Source organism: Octopus bimaculoides, chromosome 4 (assembly GCF_046866305.1).
Source record: "Octopus bimaculoides isolate indiv1 chromosome 4, ASM4686630v1, whole genome shotgun sequence".
NCBI classification, from domain to species: domain Eukaryota; kingdom Metazoa; phylum Mollusca; class Cephalopoda; order Octopoda; family Octopodidae; genus Octopus; species Octopus bimaculoides.
This window is the reverse complement of record NC_142931.1, coordinates 101,470,379-101,493,756: the sequence shown is the minus strand read 5'-3', so window position 1 is coordinate 101,493,756 and position 23,378 is coordinate 101,470,379. Positions and strand designations below refer to the sequence as shown.

At 36.6% G+C, this 23,378-nt stretch overlaps 1 protein-coding gene and 1 pseudogene across 1 annotated transcript in view; both read right to left on the bottom strand.

The window, feature by feature from the left end:
* LOC106867327 (rap guanine nucleotide exchange factor 4) overlaps positions 1-23,378 on the bottom strand; it is an 828,140-nt gene that overhangs the window by 174,884 nt on the left and 629,878 nt on the right. The gene's annotated exons all lie outside the window — the stretch shown is intronic.
* LOC149136185 (uncharacterized) lies at positions 15,953-17,056 on the bottom strand (annotated as a pseudogene).

Here is a 23,378-nt window from a genome sequence, read left to right as displayed (position 1 = left end):
ACGCAACATGTGTGCAGTTCCAAGTAATGCTGACTTTTGCTATACATCTAGGTTGTAGGGTATCTCTAAGGTTTTCAGATGTTTTTTCAGATTGGGTGGTATTGAACTGGATGCTCCGATGACAATAGGGATATGTTTGACGTTCATATCATAGCTGCCACATCTTAGTGATCTCAATTCTCTGGTCTGCATATTTATCGAATTTTTCTCTTTCTTTCATGATGATATATTGATCTGGCACTGCTATGTCGATTATTAGGCACTCTTGCTTCTCCCTCCTAAAGGTTACTATATCTGGCCTTCGGTGCTTTAACACTTTGTCTGTTGGGAAAACTAAATCCCAGAGGATTTTTGCCTTCCTTTATTATTATTATTATTATTATTATTATTATTATGGCGATGAGCTGGCAGAATCATTAGCATGCTGGGCAAAATGCATAACGATCTTTTGTCTGCTGCTATGTTCTGAGTTCAAATTCCGCTGAGGTCGACTTTGCCTTTCATTCTTTCAGGGTCTATAAATAAGTACCAGCTATCCACTGGTCCAGGAATTGAACTAACGACCTCACAATTGTAAGCTCAATATTTTAACCACTGAGCCATGATGGTGATACCAGTAGGATTAATGGTAATGATATGGTGATAATAGTTGCATTAATAATGATAGTGATGATAACAATAGTTGTGCTGCTGCTGCTGCTGATGATGATGATGATGATAGGAGTGGATTGATTTCAATTAAGAACTGAAACCAAACCAGTCACCATCATGGTGAATCAACAGAATCATAAGAGAATCAGATAAAATATCCCATGGTATTTGGCTGTTGACCTGTGCCATTATCACATAATAGGCCTAAACAAGTACATCAGAGTGTAAAACTGCACTCCACGTATGACTCAAGAAAGCAGTAACTTTAGTGCCTGGATCAGCAGAATTAAAGTAATGTCAAACTGCAACATCTAGGATTGAGAGGAGGAGAGGCTATATTACAAGTCACTACTGATCACTAACCAAGTGTGTATATCAGCATACACTTAATTATCTGAAATGATAACAAAAATTGGAGGACAGGTACCTAAAAACTGAAGATTAAAGAAAAGAAAGGAGAAGGTATTAACCAAGCATGAAAGAAACATGGCAGATTTGACTGGTTGAAGTATAGAAATTATGTTACAGATTGTTTAGTAATCTGGTACTCTCTCTCTCTCTCTCTCTCTCTCTCTCTCCCACACACACAAAGACATATACACACACAGTCACTCAGGCAAATCCACATTTTCAATACAAGTCCCAGTCAGGCTGCATGCAAATCCTGGAATATACACATTCTAGGTATATACAGGTTTTCATTGAAGAAGAAGAACTGTACTGATGATCTTTTTTGGAAGAATCTCAGGGAGATGAAGGGAGACACCAAACAGCTGACCTGACTATACTTGCAACAGAGTGGATCCTGCTAAAGGCTCTTAAGGTGCTAAGCAGAGGTGTTACGTAGGGCAAGTGATTAGGTTTATCATTGGTAGGTTTATATTCTGAAATTTTATCATGTGGTTTGGATCAACCTCTAAAGCTATGATAGAAGATACTCGTCATGAGTGAAGTGGAATCAAACCAAGAAAGATGTGATTGAAAAGTCAACTTTTTAACCACTTTAGTTATGTATGTACACCTAGTATTTCTATCATGATAAAAGGGTATATCACAAATGACTGTTAGTATATTAGAGTAACTTATGTAACCCATTTGCGTGTGGATGTGCGTGCATTTGTGTGTGTGTGTTTGAGTATGTATGTTTGATATTATTAATGCTACAAAGTCAGTATAGCAATTAGAATAAGGAAATGACTAGAGAAATTAAAGGGAGATGTTGTTGGTTATTTCCAGGTTAACCTACATGAGTAGACCGATGGTCAATGCCATTTCAGCCATGACTATTCTGTTAACTAGGTCTACATAATCCAATGTATCCTTCATAATCCAATGTATCCTTCATAATCCAATGTATACTTCATATTTTAAAACAACAAATGTAATCTGAGGAAGATCTGATAGTTATTTTGAGCAAGTTGATTGATCATACAGAAGCCCTCTTGTTGATTTGATTTTAGAAAGATGTTAGTACCTTGACAGCAAAAAGCTGTTATGCATGTAAGTGAGAAAAAGAGCACCTCTCTGGATGCAAAAGGAAGCAAATAGGAGACATGTGTCATGTAATGGATGATGCATTGAAGTGAGTTATAAATTTTAAATGTGGATGATCTTAAAAATCTGCCAACAAATGAGGGAAGTTTGACAGAGAAAATGTGTACAGTACATACATACATAATACATACATACATAATGCATATATATATATATATATATATATATAGAGAGAGAGAGAGAGAGAGAGAGGATGAATTTCCTAGGTATCAGCTGATGTATGAAGGTAAAAAATGACTGTGCTTGAATGAACCAAGTATGAAGCAAGTGGAGAAGGAATTCAGGGTCAAAATGTAATGTACTGAATATACCAGTAGTTGAGAGGGAGATGGAAAGAAATAGATATGTCAGACCTGAGGATGATTGAATTTACAGATGAAATGGTGTAGGATCATGCTGAGAGACATGTACTGTGTGGTGTACTGGCTAAATGCATCCATGCCAGCATAAAAAACAATGGATGTTGAAAGAACGATGACAATGCTCATGATGATGAAGGTAATGATGGTGATGATGATGATGATAGTTCTGATTTTCTTAATGATTTGAAATTAAAAGTAAATCTCGTGAATTTAGTGGCAGGACTATGTTTCATTTTAAATCCATGTCACATCATCCTCTTCCTTCATTAATCTTCTAATTGCAACTTGGTACAATACTGCTATACTCCTGTCATATGGTTTAGAATAAAGCATTAGGTGAGTACAGAGTATAATATTAATTATTGGATGACAAGGGAACAGGAATTACATAATCAGCTGCATTAGTTTGAAACTACTTCTAATATAAGAAGCTGTGGAAAATCTTATTTTAGAAAGTTATAAGCTAATAAAACTGATTATGTAATTCCTTTTCCCTGGTCATTCAATTATCTATGTCTGTCTATCAACAGGACTCTGCACCATGCCACACAACCAGGAGAACCCAGTCATGGCTGTCAGACAATTTCTGTGACCACATCATCCCTAATATCTGGCCACCTAACTCCCCAGACTGCAACCTCCTTGGTTATTATGTGTGGGGTGCAGTTGAGCAAAAGACCAACAAAACTCCTTGCAACATCAAAGATGAACTGAAGGCAAGGATTATGGCAGCATTCACTAGCTTAAACAAGGAGACCGTCCAGAAGAGTTGCAGGAGATTGTGAAGTCGTCTGGAAACTGTGATTGAAACTGATGGCGATTTTATTGAATAAATTTACTCTTTAGTATTTGAAGATATTTTTATGTAGTTTTGGTAAATATATCTGTTAAAATGAGATGTCAGTGTTATTTTCATTTTTGCGTAATTTAGACGACAGTTTATTCACCACAGCCTGTATATATGGTCTAGGTTTTAATATTGATTGTTATTTCAAGGGTGTAGAGTATCACTGATAATACAGTGCAGAAGAGTATCAGAGGTAAGTTCAGAGACACATGACAAAGCTCTTTGATACAGATACAATGGATTTGAGTATCAGAGTATGAGGTGTTGGCTAGGTGCTGCAGATTTATGATGAACAGCTGTTAATAACTTGTAGTAACGCCGTGCGCATGCGTAGTCTCACGCATGCGTGGAATTAAACAAGCAAGTGTTCCCGCTTTAATCTTTCTCTTTTACGGTCAGCTGACCATGAGCACGGACGTGTCAAGAGTGTCTCTAATACTCCAACTTGGAGACAGTCTCTTTACGTGTTAAGCTGTCTCTCTACATCTTTCGGACTTACGCTCAACAGCTCGCTTACAACTACAGAACAACGTCCCAACAACTATGCTCATACACACAGAAGCTGTAACAACAAGAACTAAAGATGTATATATATTACCACCTGAATAAAGTGTTGTCTAAGTTGATAGTCTGGAGTTCAGCGTTCCGTTATATTCTAAGTTTATAGTAGGAAAGTCAGGTATACGTCTAAAGATGTATAACCCACTTTCTACTATAAACTGTTTCTAATATAGATATAAGTCAAGAAATTTGAGCAAGTGTAAGACAATTACATTGATCCCAATACATGGGTACTCATTTATTTCACTGATCCCTAAAAATGATGAAAGGCAAAGTTGACCTCAGCACATTATGAACTCAGAACATAAAAAACATCTGTCAGTCTGCAACACTCACTACAACACATATTACATAAGATGTAATAATCAATATCATTATAATTATATGATATATATTGTTTTAGTCCAATAACAAGATCTTAAATCAAATTTGGATGATTGTATCTACATATGTTGCTTATTTCCATAGATATGATCATAGACCAAATATTAGATATATTGTTTTAGTTCTAACATATGATTTTAGATCAAATATAGATTATTATGTATAGATAACATAATACTGTTTTATTACTAACACATGATCAAATATAGATTATTAATATATCTACATAAATTATCATGAAGTATATTTGCCACCTAAATGTGGAGGACACAGAGGGGATGATGCTACTGTTGTTTAAAGCTCCATGAAGACGTCTCTTCCAGCTGGTTAACGACACACTGTCTGTGTCCGATTAGTATTTGCGGAGGGAAATCATCACTAGCTAGTGATTGTCACATGATGGGTTACTACCCAGAAACCTGGGTCTGTGTGTATCACATAAAGCTAGAGATGGGAACGATGATTTCCCTTTGCAACTACTAATTGGACACAGATGGTGTGTCATTAGCCAGCTGGAGAAGATGTCTTCCTGGGGCTATAAACAATAGTAGCATCGTCCCCTATGGGTCCACCACATTTAGGTGGCAAATATACTTCACAATTCCATGCTGCTACTGTTTATGTCTCGTTCAGAGATTTATTATTGCTATATAAACTATGTTTCACTCTTACGATGTGATCCTGACCAACTCATTTGTCAAATAAGTACAACCCACTAAATGTTCATTCTTCAATTCATAATTAAGGATTTTTTTTGTCATGGATTTCACTCAAAATCTTTTCAAATATATTATGGCTTCATGAAATATGGTCACAACGATATAGCAAGTGACAAATGTTATAAGAACAGACTGGATTACAAACTTTGTAAGGGGTTGATTTGTTGGAGATTTGGTTAGCTGTTGTGCCCTTTAGGGTAACAACAGTGAACCAAATCTCTCAAAAATATAGTTGGCAGCTGTTGTTGTTGCTTAACCCTAGGTAGTTTCTGATCAAACAAACCTGTAGTCATAAAAGTTCCAACCATGACATTTACATCTGTTTATCAGGCACAGTGCACTCAAGACCACATTGTTCCAAGTGTTCTTTTCAAGTATGCTAAGATATGATTTAAGAACAATTTAGCTGCTATTTCTAGCATGTTGAGCAAACGGTGCCAAGATTCCCTTGCTGTCTGATATTTCTAGCAGGTTGACAATGTAGAGGTTTTCTTGTTAGCTTGACACAATTTAGCAGCTGATATGAAAATAGAACCCTTGTGTAACAAGACAGAAATAAGTTAAGACTCCATGCAGGTGGGTGGACAGGTAATTAAATAGATATACAAAACTATAAATAGCTGAGTGGTAATACATGACTGCATGTTTACCATGGAACAAGTTGTGATGTTGAACCACGAACCTGTTGTCACTGTTACCACAAATGTCTAAATAGATGCATGGAGGATATTGAATAGCATAGCAACTGTTGCTACTCCCACACATACATGGACACACAGTTACACAAAACTACACACACACACTGTCACACATAACATAAACACACTAACATACACATAGGTTCTTGTTTTATACCATGTCAACTCCCTCCCACCTCATTTTCTCACACCTCTTCACTCCCACTGCAACATAATATTATCACAGATGACTTCAGAGGCCAGTAATATCAGTGACATTATAGCAGCAGCAGCAGCAATAAAAGCAGCATAGAGCAACAGAAGAACTGGCAACCGATTGCCATAGTAATCAAAGTTACAGCAGCAAGAACAGCAGCAGCAGACTTTTGAAAAGACAGTCACCAAGATTTGATGTGATAGCTGGCACTGTAGTAGTGCTGATGACAATGGTACAGTGATGCTGATGACAATGGTGACAGTATCGGTTGGCTGGCAAAGTGTCGGTACCAATGATGGTGTTCTTTGAATGCACAATACATACAAACTGGCAAAGGACATTAACCATTTTTCCTAGTTCAACAAAAATGTTGTCATGGTAACATAAGAAGCTGACAAGTGAAGAGTCTTTTTTAATTTGTAATGATGAAAGTGGAACAGATGAAATGGTTTGTTTGTTTGTGTGTATGAATCTGGGTGTGTATACACGCATGTATGTGTGTGTATATATACACACACACAAATATATTTGTGTGAATATATGTATATATATGTGTGTGTGAGTGTGTGTGTGTGTGTGTGTGTGTATAAATATATCAATAACGAACCTATAATGATTACTAGAAACAGCTGTAAGTCAAATTTACTACAATAAAGAAAAATATGTTGTTCATTATTTATGCTTTGTGCAAGAGAGAGAGAGAGAGAAAGAGAGAGAGAGAGAGAGAGAGAGAGAGAGAGAGAGAGAGAGAGAGAGAGAGAAAGAGAATGACATAAACACTGTCATGCAACATATCTATACAGAGAAAGGAAATAAGAGAGGTATAATACTAATAGATCAAGTTATTGAAAGTCCCTGAAATAGTTATAGCATAACTGATTTAAAGCAGAATTTAGCCAAGATGCAGCTGGGATTTTTGAAAGTAAGAGATACCACTGATGTCCTCTTTCTAGTAAAACAATTGTGGAAGTTCTTACTTAGAGACTTTGAGGAGGCCTATGACAGGGTTCTAAGCTCTGTAATCTGGTGGCTGCTAAGGATGTTAGTAGGTAAATGGTCTGTGAAGTAAGTGGTCTGTTCAAACTATGCACAATGATGAATTTAGTGTGCAGCTGGGTGTTCACCAAGATTCAGTCATAAGCTGCCATCTCTATAATAATTTTTCAGACAATAACTTATACCTGATTTTAGAAAAGATTTAGAGTAGACTTAGGGAAGAAATTCCAGATATGAATGCTAAGCTTACAACCGAAAGACTTAGCAAGGAGTAAAGTTTTTATAAGCAGGAAAGAAAATGTCCTTGCTGATATCAGGAAAATGGCCATACTCAATATGTATAAAAAAAGTAGTTAAATACTATTTATGGTGCAGCCAATGTAAACTATGACTGCATAAAGTATATTGGAATGACAGACAGGTCATAAGAGAAGGTAGACTTAATTTAAGACTTGGTATTTGTGAACTTGGTTAAATTAATAAATGTACTTTACAGATACAATCTGTAAGTAGAACAGCACAAATATGTGAGATTTGCCTAAAGTCCAATGTGTCACAATCATTGATATCCAAATTCCAGTGATAGAGCTTCTGCTTTGCTTTTGCTAGAAACCAGCTCCCATTTCGGAAAAATTCCAATAAATAAGCAAAGATATGTGTACATGCATACAAATATACTACAATTACTTGCAGTTGACAACAATTTTCTTAAAGTCAAGCCTATGAAGGAACCTTAGTGTGGTCACTGAACTTGCCAGAAACAGAATGTAAATCTTACTCTCATAAAAAAGTGAGGACCCATTGGACAATGTACTTGTAATTGTACCACACAAGATAGTCTTGTATATCTACAATTGGTTTGTATACTGTCAACTATCTGCAGTTCTCAGTTTTAACCCATTTTGAAACCAAGTCACCTGAGACTGTTCCTCTTTCAATGATACACATTCCATATTTCAAAGTGATCAGGATTTAAATCCTTCTATGAAAATTTCATATTATATTCCAAACAACAGCTTAATATGACAGTCAATTTTCTAAATTCTTCATAATTTTCAAAATTAATTAAAACAAAAGTAGGGTATATGAACAGAAACATAGTAACAAAGGGTTAATCCCAATTCGTGTTAACATTGGTGCAGAGGATATTATGCAATTTATCTCCCTCTTTCTTTCTCTCCCTCTACTTTTTCAGCATATTCTCAAAACTCACAACAGATTTCTCTAAGTCTCTTCAATTTACAGCAGATTTAGCTGTCCCTTTGCAGCAAGACTAAATGTTTTCAGCCGTAGAACAGATTAAATAGATATGGTCAAGACTCTTGACACCTCTCACTTGCAATATGTTTTCATATTCTATCATAAATACAAAACAAGTCTCTAACTAAATCCAGTAAATGAAAGAGCCAAGGGGAAATTAACATAAATGTGTCACAAAGAAATCCAAAGGCACAGTCTTCAGTGATATCTTGATGCAAATAACTGGCTGAAGAAAAATAATACCAACTTCAGATTTAGAAAATATCTTTAAAGGTAACTGCTTGTTATAAGCATTCTTTTATATTTTCCTTCTTAGGGATTATCAATAGAATTTGCTAGTCACAGTCACTATAGTTTCATACTGAACATTACTAGAGCTTTAAACAGACAACAACAACTACAGTTTTACACAGACTACTAGTACAATTTTGCTATGACCCCCTTATTACTGAGTCTGTGTATAGATTTGCTCTCTCATATGTCACCTGTGTTTTCCCACCATTGCAATCCTTGGTGAAAGTATCATTATTACCCTTTGAGATCAGGAAAGTTCTCAACCACGTCTAACAGCCATACATAGACCATTTGGAGTCCCTATCATGTTAATAGGATATGGTTGATAACTCTGACCTACCAACTTCAACAGTGTCATATATATATAAGCATATTCCTTCTTCCCTATAGAACACATCTATCAATACCTTATTTCCCCTCTTCTTGCATCTATGTTATTTCATATTCTTTTGTTTTGTAACAACTCCACTTTTTACCTTCTTCTGAACTCTTCAGCAATTTCTTGGAACTTTTTCCTATTGTTTGAATTTTCTACTACTTTCTTGGACATTTCAACAATTTCACTGACTCCTATCTCAGGATTCAACTTTCCTGAAGATTTCACTTGCATTTTGGAATTCTAGCAATAAAACTTTCCTTTGTGTTTCCCAGCCAAAAACCAGAAAAAGAAAGTACTTTTCCACTCTTATCTGCTTTTGCTTGTCTACCAGCATACAAATAATATCATCTACCTTGCTCTTGCCATTCCATGAGATTCTTGAATACTTTTTATCACCTTTACACATGGGTGCTCTCACATCCTCAAATACCCATTTGTACACTACCCACCTAACACACAAGTCAATCCCAGTACTTATTTTTTAAAACTCAGTGCTTATCCTATCAGTTTTTTTGATGACCCATTAGGTTACACAGATGTAAACAAACCAAAACTGATTGTCAAGCAGTGCTGGGCAACAAACACAAAGACACAAACACAAACACCTACACACAGATACAGCAGGCAAGGCTGGCCTGGGGCTATAGAATACATTAACCCAAAGTGTCCTGCAGCTGGACTGAATCTGGAACCATGTGGTCGAGAAGCAAACTTCTTAACACGAAGCCACAACTATATATAAAGATTAAATTATTATTTGCAAGACTTGAAATGATGAGCTGTGTATTTATTCTTGATATGTTTCAGCAGATTTGTATACAAATATGCTACATGTTGGTGTGTACGTCACAGGAGAACAACTTCTTTTCATGACAACATGTTCACAACACCCTCAACTTGCATGAATGAATCGAGTGTGTTATGAACACATTGCAATCATAAAAAAGGAGAAACTGTTCTCCAGTGACACACACAACAACAATTAACATGTTTACAGTCAAATCTTCTGGAATGTATTAACAATAGACATGCAAGTCATCATTATATGTATATATATATATATATATATATATATATATATATATATACACACACACACACACAGGGTGCGGTGAATATATTGTCATCTAAATTATGCAAAAATGAAAATAATATTGACATCTCATTTTAACAGATATATTTACCAAAATTACATAAAAATATCTTGAAATACTAAAGAGTAAATTTATTCAATAAAATCGCCATTGGCTTCAACCACAGTTTCCAGACGACTTCACAATCTCCTGCAACTCTTCTGGACAGTCTCCTTGTTTCAGTTGGTGAATGCTGCCATAATTGTTGCCTTCAGATCATCTTTGGTGTTGCAAGGAGTTTTGTTGGTCTCTTGCTCAACTGCGCACTATATATAATAACCAAGGTAGTTGCATTCTGGGGAGTTAGGTGGCCAGATATTAGGGGTGGTGTAGTCACAGAAATTGTCTGTTGTCATGACTGGGTTCTCCTGCTTGTGTGGCATGGTGCAGAGTCCTGTTGCCAGATATAGGGTCTTCCAGCAGCCACTTGATGTAGGGCACTGTGTTGAGCCTGATGCGATGTGGGAAAATAAATGGAAGCATAACGTCACCATCACTAGTGATCACTTCAAACACCATGACATTGACTGGATGTTTGATTTTTATCACTCTCAGTACATGCTTTGGGGACACGGCAAACCAACACTTATTCTGTATGTTCACCATCTGTTTACATTGGAGCTTCTGGCACAAATGTCAAGTAGTACAGCATATCATTTCCAAATGTCTGGCAGAGTGAATTGTGTCATGGTGCTGTTTTATTCACACATGGTGCTCATCTGACTCTACTATACTGTGTAGCAAACAAAATCAAAACCAAACAACGCGCACAAGTGAAATAAAAAATATAAAATGGCAACAATTTACCCATGTGTTTATATATTCTTTTATTTGTTTCAGTCATTTGACTGCAACCAGGCTGGAGTACCACCTTTAGTCGAACAAATCAACCCCGAGACTTATTCTTTGTAAGCCTAGTACTAATTTTATCAATCTTTTTTCCTGAACTGGTAGGTTACAGAGATGTAAACACATCAGCATCAGTTGTCAAGCGAATGTGGGGGCAACAAACACAAACACACTCATATACATATATGTATACATATAAATATATATGACATGCTTCTTTCTGTTTCCATCTACCAAATCCACTCACAAGGCTTTGGTTGGCCTGAGCTATAGTAGAAGACACTTGCCCAAGGTGCCATGCAGTGGGACTGAACCTGGGACCATATATATATAGTTGAAATTTACAGAAAAGCAAAAGATGAAGACAGGTGTAATTGTTTGACGCTCAGAAAAATGAGAAAGTCTTTTACGTTTCGAGCCTACGCTCTTCAACAGAAAAGAACACAAGGAAATAAACAGAGAGGGAATAAAATACCTTTTGGAGTTAGCAGTCAATCAATGGTGAGTGGCTGGACAAAGGTAGTTAGACAGGAGAGCAAGGAAGAAGGGGAGACAATAAAGTATTGGTGATCTCAAAACGAAGGTGTGTGCATGTGGATAGAGGCTGGTGACTTTGATGTGTGGATGTGTGCTTGTGTGTGCGTCTGTAATGTGTGGATGTGTAGATGATGGTGTGGGTGCTGGGAAATGGTCAGTGCGAGTGTGTGGGGGTGGTGTGATGTGGTGTAGTGGTGTGTGGTGTGGTGTGATGTGGCAGTGTTGGGGTGTTGGGATGTGAGGATGGCATGTGGGTTTGGGGTGAGGATGTGGGAGTAGGGGGTGGAGTATGTGGGAGTGGGATGTGTGGGAGTGGGATGTGTGGGAGTGGGATGTGTAGGAGTGGGATGTGTGGGAGTGGGATGTGTGGGAGTGGGATGTGTGGGAGTGGGTTGTGTGGGAGTGGGGTGTGAATGAAGGGGTATCAATGAAAGGAGAAGGTGGGTAGGAGTCAAGAGAGGAAGTAGGTGTCAGATGAAGAGAGGAGAAGAGGGGAGGGGAGTTGAGCCCATGTGGTGCAAAGGAGTGAAGAAAGAAGTTTAATTCCAGTTCACAGCAAAGGTAGGACTCTGGATGGCCCCTGTGCAAAGACAATCCAAACACAGACAGGTGTTATAATGAATGACTGGTAGAGCAGAAATGGCATAAGACTGGTGTGTCATTGCTGAGTCGAATGTCTTGGAGGTGCTCTATGAACCAGTCAGCCAGGCATCGTCCCATTTGACCGATGTACAGAGAAGGACAGAAAGAGCAGGAGATGCAGTAAATGACGTTGTTAGAAGTGTAGGTAAAGGAGTCAGTGATATGATAAGGACGATGATGGGTGCCTGTGAGGATGGTGGTGCTGGAAAGGTAGGGACAAGTACGGCAGCATGGGTGAGAGCAGGGGAATGAGCCAGGTCAGGAGGTGTATGGTTAGGGAAGAAGGTCATGTAGGTTTTGGGCTCAATTAAATGAGGGAAGGGGTAGGTTGGGGAAGTGGAGGGGGTCAGACTGGAGTCACTGGAAAGCTCAGAGAATGGTGTATTGGAGGGGTAAGGTGGAGGGGTGGTAGGTGAGGTGAAACGGGAGATGGGTAACGGTGGGACAGATGTGTGGAGAGAGAGAGCAGAGGCATGGTCCACAGAATGTGCTCTGGCAAGGGCTGTGTGGATAGTGGTGAGGGGCTATCTACGAGAGGTGAAGTGGTGAGCCATGAGTTGAGACTGAGTCTCAAAGCCATGGTTGTCACTGCAGAGCCTGCACAAACGGAAGAATTGGGAGTAGGGGATGGAGAGCTTGGTGTGGGTTGGGTGGAAGGAGAAGTTGAGGTATGAGTGTGAGTCAGTGCGTATGTAGTGGATGGAGGTAATGAGAGTGGAATTGTGTATGTTGACCGAAATGTCGAGAATGGCGATGGAAGTGTTGGAAATAGTGCAGGAGAATTCGAGGGCAGGATGGAAGGATTGGACAAAAGAGAGGAAGGAGTCTAGGTGTTCACAGGAGAGCGAGGTCGCACCGATTCAGTCATCAATATAACAACCATATAGTTCGGGAGTGGGACTAGTGAATCCTGAAAATATTTGGGCCTCAACATAACCAACGAACAGGTTTGCAAAGTTAGGGCCCATTCTCATTCCCATATATATATATATACACATATACATATAAGATATAAATACACACACACATGCAAATACATGAAAATATGTGTGTGTGTGTGTGTGTGTGTGTGTGTTTGTATGCATGCATGTGTGGACATACTAAGTTTTATTCATGGACACAGAGTGCAAACAAAACTCTAATAATTATGAGGAATTTTGAATAAGTGAAGATGATTGAAAATATTAGAATATTAGTTTCCATCTAACAAATTCATTCACAAGGCATAGGTTGGTCTGGGGATACAGTAGAAGACGCTTGTCCAAGTTTGGAATTGAACCCCCCAAACCACAAGGTGGCAAAGTGTATTTCTTAATCACACAGCCAAGTCTGAACTAACATATATACACACACACGCACCCATATACGTGTATAAACTAATAGATACACACACATATATATTTATATATATATATATACATACATATAGGTTTGTGTGTGTCTATATATATATATATATGTCTACATATATATATATATATATGATGGGCCTCACAGAGGAGTTGATAATAGACCAAGATGTCTGGCAATATGAAGTTCCTGAGAAGACCTACCTGCTTCAGTGAAACTGAGTTCAAGAAGCACTGTGGGTTCCATCCACATGTAATAATAAAACTTTTTCCACACCCTACCCCAACAAACCAAACTACATCTCTCCTCTTCCTCACATTTCCTCTTTTCATGCGCTATGTTTATGCTTATCTCTTGCTACTCAGTCATGCCTTTACTACTCTGCTCACTGTATCATTACTATCCTGCTGTCCCCCACCTCTTCTATGCCCAGGCTTTACCAGTCACTGCATGCCCCACCCCACTGCACTTACATTCATGTGAATACCCTACCATTTATATTCTGACTCCATATCTTGAGAGCATGCCCTTCCACCTTGCCACTACTTACCTCTCCCTTGCTCTACTCTACCATTCCATTTATATTCTGATCCCCGCTCCTTTTGAGCATGCCTTGGCACTTCACCATTTATCTCTTTCCTTGCTTTCTGGCAATCTTGCTCTCTTTCTCTCTCTCTCTCTCTGACTAGGTAACCATGTACCTTCTCTACAACAAGACACCTATTTCTGTGTCTTTGTCACACTCTAACCTTTCATCATCAGGCACAAGATCACCTACTCCAATGCCCCTACCACTCTCAAAGGATCTTTGTCTTGCAAGTTACATGGTGACCTTGCCCATGCTGGTGCCATGTAAAAAGCATCCAGTTCACACTGTAAAGTGGTTGGCATTTGGAAGGGCATCCAGCTGTAAAAAAACCATGCCAAACTGACCTTGTTTGTGCTGGTGTCACATAAAATGCACTCAGTACACTCTGCCAAGTAGTTGGTGTTTGGGAGGGCATCCAGCTGTAAAAACCATAAAAAACAGAGAGCGAAGCATGGTGCAATCTTCTGCCTTGCCAGTTTTAGTCAAACCATCCAACCCACACCAGCTTGGAAAGCAAACATTAAATGATGATGATGATGATATACACACATATACATACACATGCTCACACATGAATACACATATATACAGATATATATATACATATACATAGACATATATACATATACATACACATATACATATCATTACTATCCTGTTGTCCCATACCCCTTCTATGTTCAGGTTTTACCAGTCACTAAAACTGGCAAGGCAGAAGATTGCACCATGCTTCGCTCTCTATCCTGTATTATTACTATATATATATGTCTAGGCATATATATATAAATAGATATGCCTAGACATACATATATATACATATGTGTACACATGCATATATATATATGTAAATATGCATACATACATTTATACATATACACACACACACACGCACATAAATATATGTATGTACATACGTACATACATACATGCATATCATTTCATATGCACATTATGAGCTACTTATACTTTCATGCTGTGGAAACAGAACAATTCGGCAGATTTATATTTCATGCCTTGTGTATCTAAGCAAGCCTTGAATACACATGGTTGCACTTATTTGAAAGCTAAGATGTTGGTCTATGAGAAAACATGATAAAAACAAGGTGAATACAAAAGATGGAATGAGAAAAAGTGTTACAAGAAAACAAAAGGCAAATGAAAATCGGGAAAGAAAGAAAAGGAAGAAAAACAAGAGTTGCATTCCCTGAAGACCAATAGAATATCACATTCAATAAAGTGAAGCATTGTGGAGAAATCTATGCCAGATATAAATGGATCAGAGATGCAAGCTAGGTATAGTAGAAAAATCTTACGTTCTTTTTAGATCCAAGAATTCCACCACACTATTTAATTCCAGATCCCAAATTTTTAGGAAATGCAAGCGCATGGGTAAATTATTTATTGAACCGGAGGTCACCTCTTCAGATTGAACAGCTGTCTCAATGACTTTGGTCTTTTCCCCATTGAATTATTCTGTTTCAACAAGATTAATTATGTTTACAATGGACAAAGGAGATGCATCTCTTTTCTTCTTTCGTTTAGTTTTCATTTTTATTCATCTTTTGTCATTCCATTCCCTCTTTTCTCATTGTACCTTTTACATCTGCTTTCTACTCGTTTTTCTCATGTCTTCTCATAGACCAATGTCCTGGTTTTCAAATAAGTCCAACATTCTGTTTTCTAATTAAAATAAACCATGTGCAACCCTTTAGGTTTGAAGAATCTGAGGGATTGCTTGGAGACACAAGGCTGATATATAGAGGCAGACACCATGTTTGTGAATTAATTCATTCCTGACTAGATTCGTAAAGTGAAATCTTTGTATAGTTGGGTATTATCATCCATAGAAAATAATGAATATACCTTTAATTGGTTCCCACTAAAGAAATTGGTTCTTAAACTTTCTAAAGTTGAAAAAAAATAGCAATATTCAAGAGTTTAATTTTTTTATTAAATCACAAACTACAAAATGAAAAAAATTCAAAAACATATAAAACAAAGAATTTCAGCTCATGAAATTTAATTTGTATCCATCTGGTCTGCCATCACTGGGACCTCTTGAGTGCATCTGTCAATTCCATTTGTTGAGTTTCTTCTTGTTTTGATGTTTGGTCCACATTAGTTTTCTTCGTTGCTTGTTGAAAAGATTTCTTCTTCATTTCATGGTAGATTTCATGATAACAAGCATGATCTTCCATTAAATTTGCAGCAACAGTTGAGCTTCTTTCAAAATTGGTATCTTGCTGCTCAAAGATTTCAGTTGCTTTGTTGGGTGTGAAGAAAAGCTTCATTTAGGTTTTTTGCAACAAAGCATCTTTCAGGTGATTCTCCTCCTCTTCTTCTTCTTCTTGTTCTTGTTCTTGTTCTTCTTGTTCTTGTTCTTGTTCTTCTTCTTCTACTCCCACCCCTCCTCCTTCATGTTCAAACTTATTCATTTCTAGCAATATTTCATTTGTGATTTCATCACTGACAACATAAGGAGCTTCTTTAACATCTTCAGGTGAAATTTCAAAGTTCAATTCCTTTCCAGTGTTTATGATTGTGTCAGTTTCTTTTGAAGACCTTCATGAAGATTATCAAATCCTTCAAAATTGCCAATCAATTTGGGGCAAAGATTTTACCAAATTCCTTTCATGTTCTTCATGGTGACTTTATCCCATGCTTTCTTAGTCAATTTTATTACATCAAAGATGTTGAAACTCTTTCAAAATTCTTGAATTGTAGGACCATTTTCTTTATTAGTTACTTCAAGGAGTCTTTCAAAGGTGAAACAGATAGTAAGATTTAAACAATGAAAATGCTCTTTGATCCATAGGCTGCAATAAAGATGTTGTATTGAGAGGTGAAAAAAAAACATTAACATTTTGATGGTAATGCTTCAAAAATGCAGCATGACAGGGGGCATTATCCATTATCAAAAAAAATCTTGAAAGGAATTTTTTATCCTTACAATATTTTTCTACTTCAGGAGAGAGTGATTAGGAAACCAAACTTCAAATAGTGTTCCTGTCACCCAAGCTTTTTTGTTATGCTTCCAGATTACAGGAAGTTTCATCTTATCAATTCCTTTTAAAGCACGAGGGTTTTCAGATCAATAAATAAGCATGAGTTTGAGTTTGCAATCCCCTTCATAATTTCCTCCCTGAAGCAATGTTATCCTATCTTTTGCAGCTTTCAATCTTGGCACTGAAGATTCTTCTCTTGCAATAAAGGTCCTTGAAGGCATTTGTTTCCAAAATAGATCTGCCTCAGCCACATTAAATATTTGAGACGGCATAAAGCCTTCTTCCTCAATCAAATCTTCTAATTGGCAAGGAAAAGTTTCTGCAATGTTTTGATCTGTACTAGACGATTCTCCATGGATCTTCACATTGCTTAAATTTGCTTGTGCTTTGCAACAATTGAACCAACCATTGCTCACTACAAGTGTTTCAATTGATCCATCTGATTTTTCCTTAAGCAAGTTAAAAGGGGAAATTGCTTTACTGCAAGTTATAGCCTGACTAAGTGGCATATGAAGTTTATGAATTTCATTGTTAATCCAAAGCGTCAAAAGTTTTTCTGTGTGAAATTAAACATTCATTATCTTTTCTTTGTAACCAAGTTGAATTTATAGAGTGACTTCCTTCAACTTTCTTTAAATAATCTTCCTTTTGTTTCAAGATGGTACAAACAGATGAAGGAGCCATATCAAATTATTTTGATAAACCTATAGCAGTTGCATCTTTTTTGTGTGGTTCAATCAATTCATATTTTATTTCTAAAGTAATTGCTTTATGTTTCTTCTTATCCTTGCTTTGCATCTCACAATTCTTTTTTTTTTAAGCCATCATAAGGGTATTCAAAAAAAAAAAGATGAATGGAATGAAGGAAGATAAAATGTAGGCTTGCGTGAAAGAAGTTGGGCAGGCACTAACATACTTCAAATCTAAAAAGCAGTTGCAGGTGATTGCTCAAGGTAACAAATGTTGCCAGATTGGGAGTGATGCTTGTTGCCATGGTAACCAATTTTTTTCGTTTTTCAACTATAATTCGTAAAGATGAGGTTTCGTAAATTGGGGTTACATAAAATGAGGTATGCCTTCATATATTTTGTTTCCACACCATGAAACTATTAGTAGCTCTTAAATACAGTGTATATCAAATGATAATTACCTCTCTCTGGATGGAATAACTTTTACTGTTGATCCTACCTATAACAGAACAGTAAACTATATGTGTGTGTGTGTGTGTGTGTGTGTATTTATCTATCTATTGTACATACACACACATATATGCATACATATTTAGGTTTCATATGTGTGTATGTAAAATTGCGTGTGTGTGTGTGTAAGTGTGTGTATGTTTGTGTCACCTCATCTTGACATCTCGTATAATTGTTGTAAATGAATGTTATTCATTTCCAATATTCTGAGAAAAACATCTGGCCATGAGGAAATATTGCCTTGCCTGGAATCAAGCAAGGAAGGATTGATGAGAAGAAAGGCATCCAACTGTTGTAAATTAACCTCAATAAATACCATCCTACTTCCACAAGCATGGAAAAGGGAACATTAAAACGATGATATACATACATACATACATACATACATACATACATATATGTATGCATATATACGCATACAATGTTATGATATACATGCACATATACACTAACTTTGTATATATATATATATATATGTGTGTGTGTATAATGTGTGTATATATATATATACACACATTATACACACACACACACACACACAAATACACACACACAAACACATATATATAATGATAAGTCTTAATGCAAGAAGATGGAGTAAATTTGTATATAAATTCTGTAGATATTAGCAGAATTCCTGTATGACAGCATATGGTAGCCAATACCTGTAAAGGAACATTGGAAAGCATGCTATAAGGTTATTATGCATATGATATTAAATTATATAGTTATGAGTGTATATATACAATATATGTGTATTATATATATATATATATATATATATATATATATATATACATACATGTATGTATGTATATAAATATATATACACATACATTCGTCCAACCCATGCCAGCATGGAAAGCGGACGTTAAACGATGATGATGATGATGATGATGATGATGCACATAACCATACACACATGTACACAGAATTACAGATACACACACACAATGGGTAATCTACTGATAATGTCTAGTTTCATGATTAAAGAAGAACATATGATAAAAACATTCAGTGTGTGCGTGTGCATGCACTCATTCATGTATGTGTATGCTTGTATGTCTATATGTGTGTGCGCATGCAATGTATATGCATATATGTTTAGGCACACATGAAAACATATATGCATATACATTACTATTCTGAAATGTAACCAACATACAGATGACTGCATATATATAAATATATATATATATATATGTGTGTGTGTATGTATATGTGTGTGTGTGTGTGTGTATATATATATATATATATATAGAGAGAGAGAGACAGAAAGACAGACTGATATATATATATATATATATATATACATGCATGAACACATATTTGTTTGCTCTTAATTAACAGAAATTTGTGTCTCACCCAATTAATTTTTATCAATATAGAATATGCTAGACATAAATTTAATGAGGTCGTTCCAAGTATTTTTTGTCTTTTAAAATAAGTATGTAGAATTTCATCTGGCATTCTTTCCCTCTATTTCTCTGTATTGTCACCAATATTCATTGGGAGTTATATATTCTCACTACACTGATACTCAGTGCTAATGGTTCATACAACCAGTGGATGCCTCTCATTTGCAATCTCCTCTCTGATTCAACATTAACATTGACACCTCTGACATGCAATGTCTTCTACGATTTTTTACAAACAACTTGCAGATGCAAATGTTACCAGTTGAAAGTTTTGCATGTCAGATAGTAGAAAACTTATAGGGCCATCAGGAGAAAATGTATACAGTTTCAGGGCCTTCCTCTCAACAACATCGTGATTGAGATGAGGCCCTGCTTGCTGGATCTCAACTGGTTACTAGGTTTCACTCAATATTCTTCAAGCCATTGCTCATCATGTTTTTTAAACCAAATCTAGCAACTCGCCTTATCCATTGTAGCCTAGATATCACTCATGATGGTATCTGCTTTATGATGAGTTAGGCCTAGCAACAACAATTGCCTCACACGGTTTCCATGTTAACAGTTGACACGGCAGTTAACACTTCTCACTTGCAACATAATTATCACTACACTCATAACTCACCAGCATCATGTCACTTCAATTTTTTAAAACTGGACTGTGATGATCCCACAATCTAGATTTGCTGCATAATTTAGAAGCCCCAGAGAATAACTCTAATGAACACAAAGAGATGTTATTAAATGCCATAATATATTTTATGGTGCTCTTTTGTTTTTGCCATTCATGTCTTGAAAATACTTGTTTCAAACATAGACATAAAGCTTCAAATTTGAAGGTGGGGTTTAGTCAACCTTAAGGATATACTATCATACATCTTTTACAAAATAAGTTAGGAATATGGTTATTAATATAATAGTTACAAAAGAATTTTCTGTATCTACCCATACACAAGCACTCACTTATTTGCAAACACTAATGATATGTGCACGTATACCCATACCTCTCACTCACTTGCACACATATACTCACAGTTCATTGTTGTGCGTGCATGTGTGACGAAAGCATTCATAGTATCCATTTGAATCTCTTTCTCACTCTATTGCACACACACTTTTAGCATCCCCTTCCTACAGTATGACATATTGTGTTGAGTCAAAAGTTTTGCAATATTTGGCAAAATGTTTGCTTTATTCATCAAGTTACCACAAACGCAGCTTAGCATTCAAAGTGGAGGCCATCGTGTGGCACTGTCTTAAGCCATCTTACTGCCAGTTGTTTGATCCTACACTGATATCTGTTCTTGTCCTTCAAGGTGAAGACTCTTTCACTAAAGCTTCCACTTCCTCTTTGTTGATGAAGCGTTGTGAGTACATGAAGTGAGCTGTGGATCAGAGCAAGTTTTACAAATGTAGAAAGACAACTACACTATTTGGATGAAATGCCCAACAGCATTTGGATGAAAATGCTGTGAGTTTCAAGTGAAGTGAGGTGGCACAAAAGGATCTGGAACTAAGAGAGAAAGTTCATCAGAGCACTTCATGTAGCTATAATAAAAAAATACTAACTGGGTAAGAGGGCTCAATAGAGTAAAATAAGAATCAAAAGGGCCTATAGGCAAAACATGCTTGAGAAACACAGATCAAAACAGTAATAAAGGGCCCAGGCAAGGCAAATATACTGAGACCTTTACATACATGGTCCAGCATTAACTGATTAGCATTGGGTCCGCTAGTCCTAGGGGGCTCACAGACAAGAGAGAAAGTTCATCAGAGCACTTCATGTAGCTACAATAATAGGAAAGACTAAGACTGGCAACATCACATTGATGTGAATGAGGTTGCAGAATTGAAGCAAGAGAAGAAGATTATAGATTCAATCCATCTGACAGGCTTCCACACAGTTACCATCTGATTTCATTCACAAGGCTTGAGTAGAACTGAAGTAATAGAAAAAGATACTTACTCGCAATATCATGTGGTATTTGAACCCAAAACCTTGTGACTGTAAAGCAAACTTCTTAACCATTTGACCAAGCTCTGTCCACTTATGCATAGTAATTTATACAAGAAGACTTGACACTAACACAATGACCCAAAGATGTTAACCAGTGATGGCATTAACATGGAAAATAATTGGCAACTGTAGCATATTGGCATGAATTTGTTTGAAAAGTACACACCACGTCCTGAACATTACCAGATTCTTAGTATTGTTCAATTGTTCTATGGGTTGGGAGCTCTGTAAAATAGCCAATCCCAACTCAGGCTACTACTTAAACCTAATGTATAAGACTGAAAGGCATAACAATCCATGATCTAATCAGAAATTAGATACTTTAAACAAACAATCATACTATTCTTGCATTACTCATGTAATTAGCTGTATTAAATGATGCATGTTAATTAAGGAATTCTGTTACTTAGATAATTGTCCTTATTAGGTTATACAAATTGATAATATTTCAGAAGATAAATACTATTGAAAATAAGGGATCTATAAAATGTCTTCGTTTTTTTTTTTTTTTTTTTTTTAATTTACTGAGTCTAGAGGGAAAGGCAGTGTTCTTGACCTTTGCAGGCCTTCCAAGATTGGAGATCATCATCATCATCATCATCATTTAATGTTCCATGCCAGTATGGATTGCATGGTTTCACAGGACCCGATGAGTTCAAGAACTGCATCATGCTCCAGTGTCTACTTTAGCATTATTTCTGTATCTGGACACTCTTCCAAATGCTCACCACTTTACAGTATGTAATGGGTGCTTCTTATGGCCCGCATACACTATTGAGATTGCCACCTTATTACCGATAGTAATAATAACAACCTCTATTTCTAGGAACTCCCTGATTTGCTACTATAACAGTTCTGTCTGTAGAGCCCTGGCTGATCTTGTACCTTCACTAGATCCCGCATTTTGAGTAGAAATACACAGTTTGTATGTCTAATTGGAGTAACACTTATGTTAGTCATAGTACAGTCAGTGTGACAGCACACCTAATGATAACAACCACCACACACCACTGATATAGTGCAACAAAATCTGAAAGGAAAAAGTAGGGATCCAACAGGTGAGATGCAGAAAAGACAGTTCAGAGTTGAGAACAGTGGAAAAAAATTCATTGATGACCTATGTTGCATGGGGAGTAAAGGGCTTAAGTGAGTCATGTTTTCCCAAAGGGGTTGAGCTGCAACAATTTAATAGGAACATTAAAGAGGCCAAGCCCACCAGTCTAAGAGGGACTACAAAGGTCATAAACACAGCCTCTTTCTATAGACTCAGTAAGTAAATAAATAAACAATTATAATATGTTAAATTGTTGGAGAAAAATGTAGAAAAATATGGTTAAAATGATTTTAAAATTTAGAACAGAACCCAACCACTCATAAAAGAGTGGCGTTCAACCACCAAGGCAGAATAAGAAAACATTATGACTGACCAAAGTCTGGAAATTGGATCCTCCAAAACTGCTTTTGAGGATCTTTGATCATAGTTGAACTACAAAGTCTCCCACACCATCTGTGTAGTATAGTTTTAATTATCAACAGACCATTGGCTTAGATTTTCTAACAAATTGTCATAATTAGGTTGGACATAATCATTTTGATCTTCTCGTTAACCAGAACAGCATTTTATTGTTTGATCATTCTTTTTAACTTCCTCCACAGTTCCATTAAGCTGTGTTTTACATTTTGGACAACTGTTGAATGTTGTCTGAGAAAATATTTAGATGAGGACATCAAAGGTTTCAAT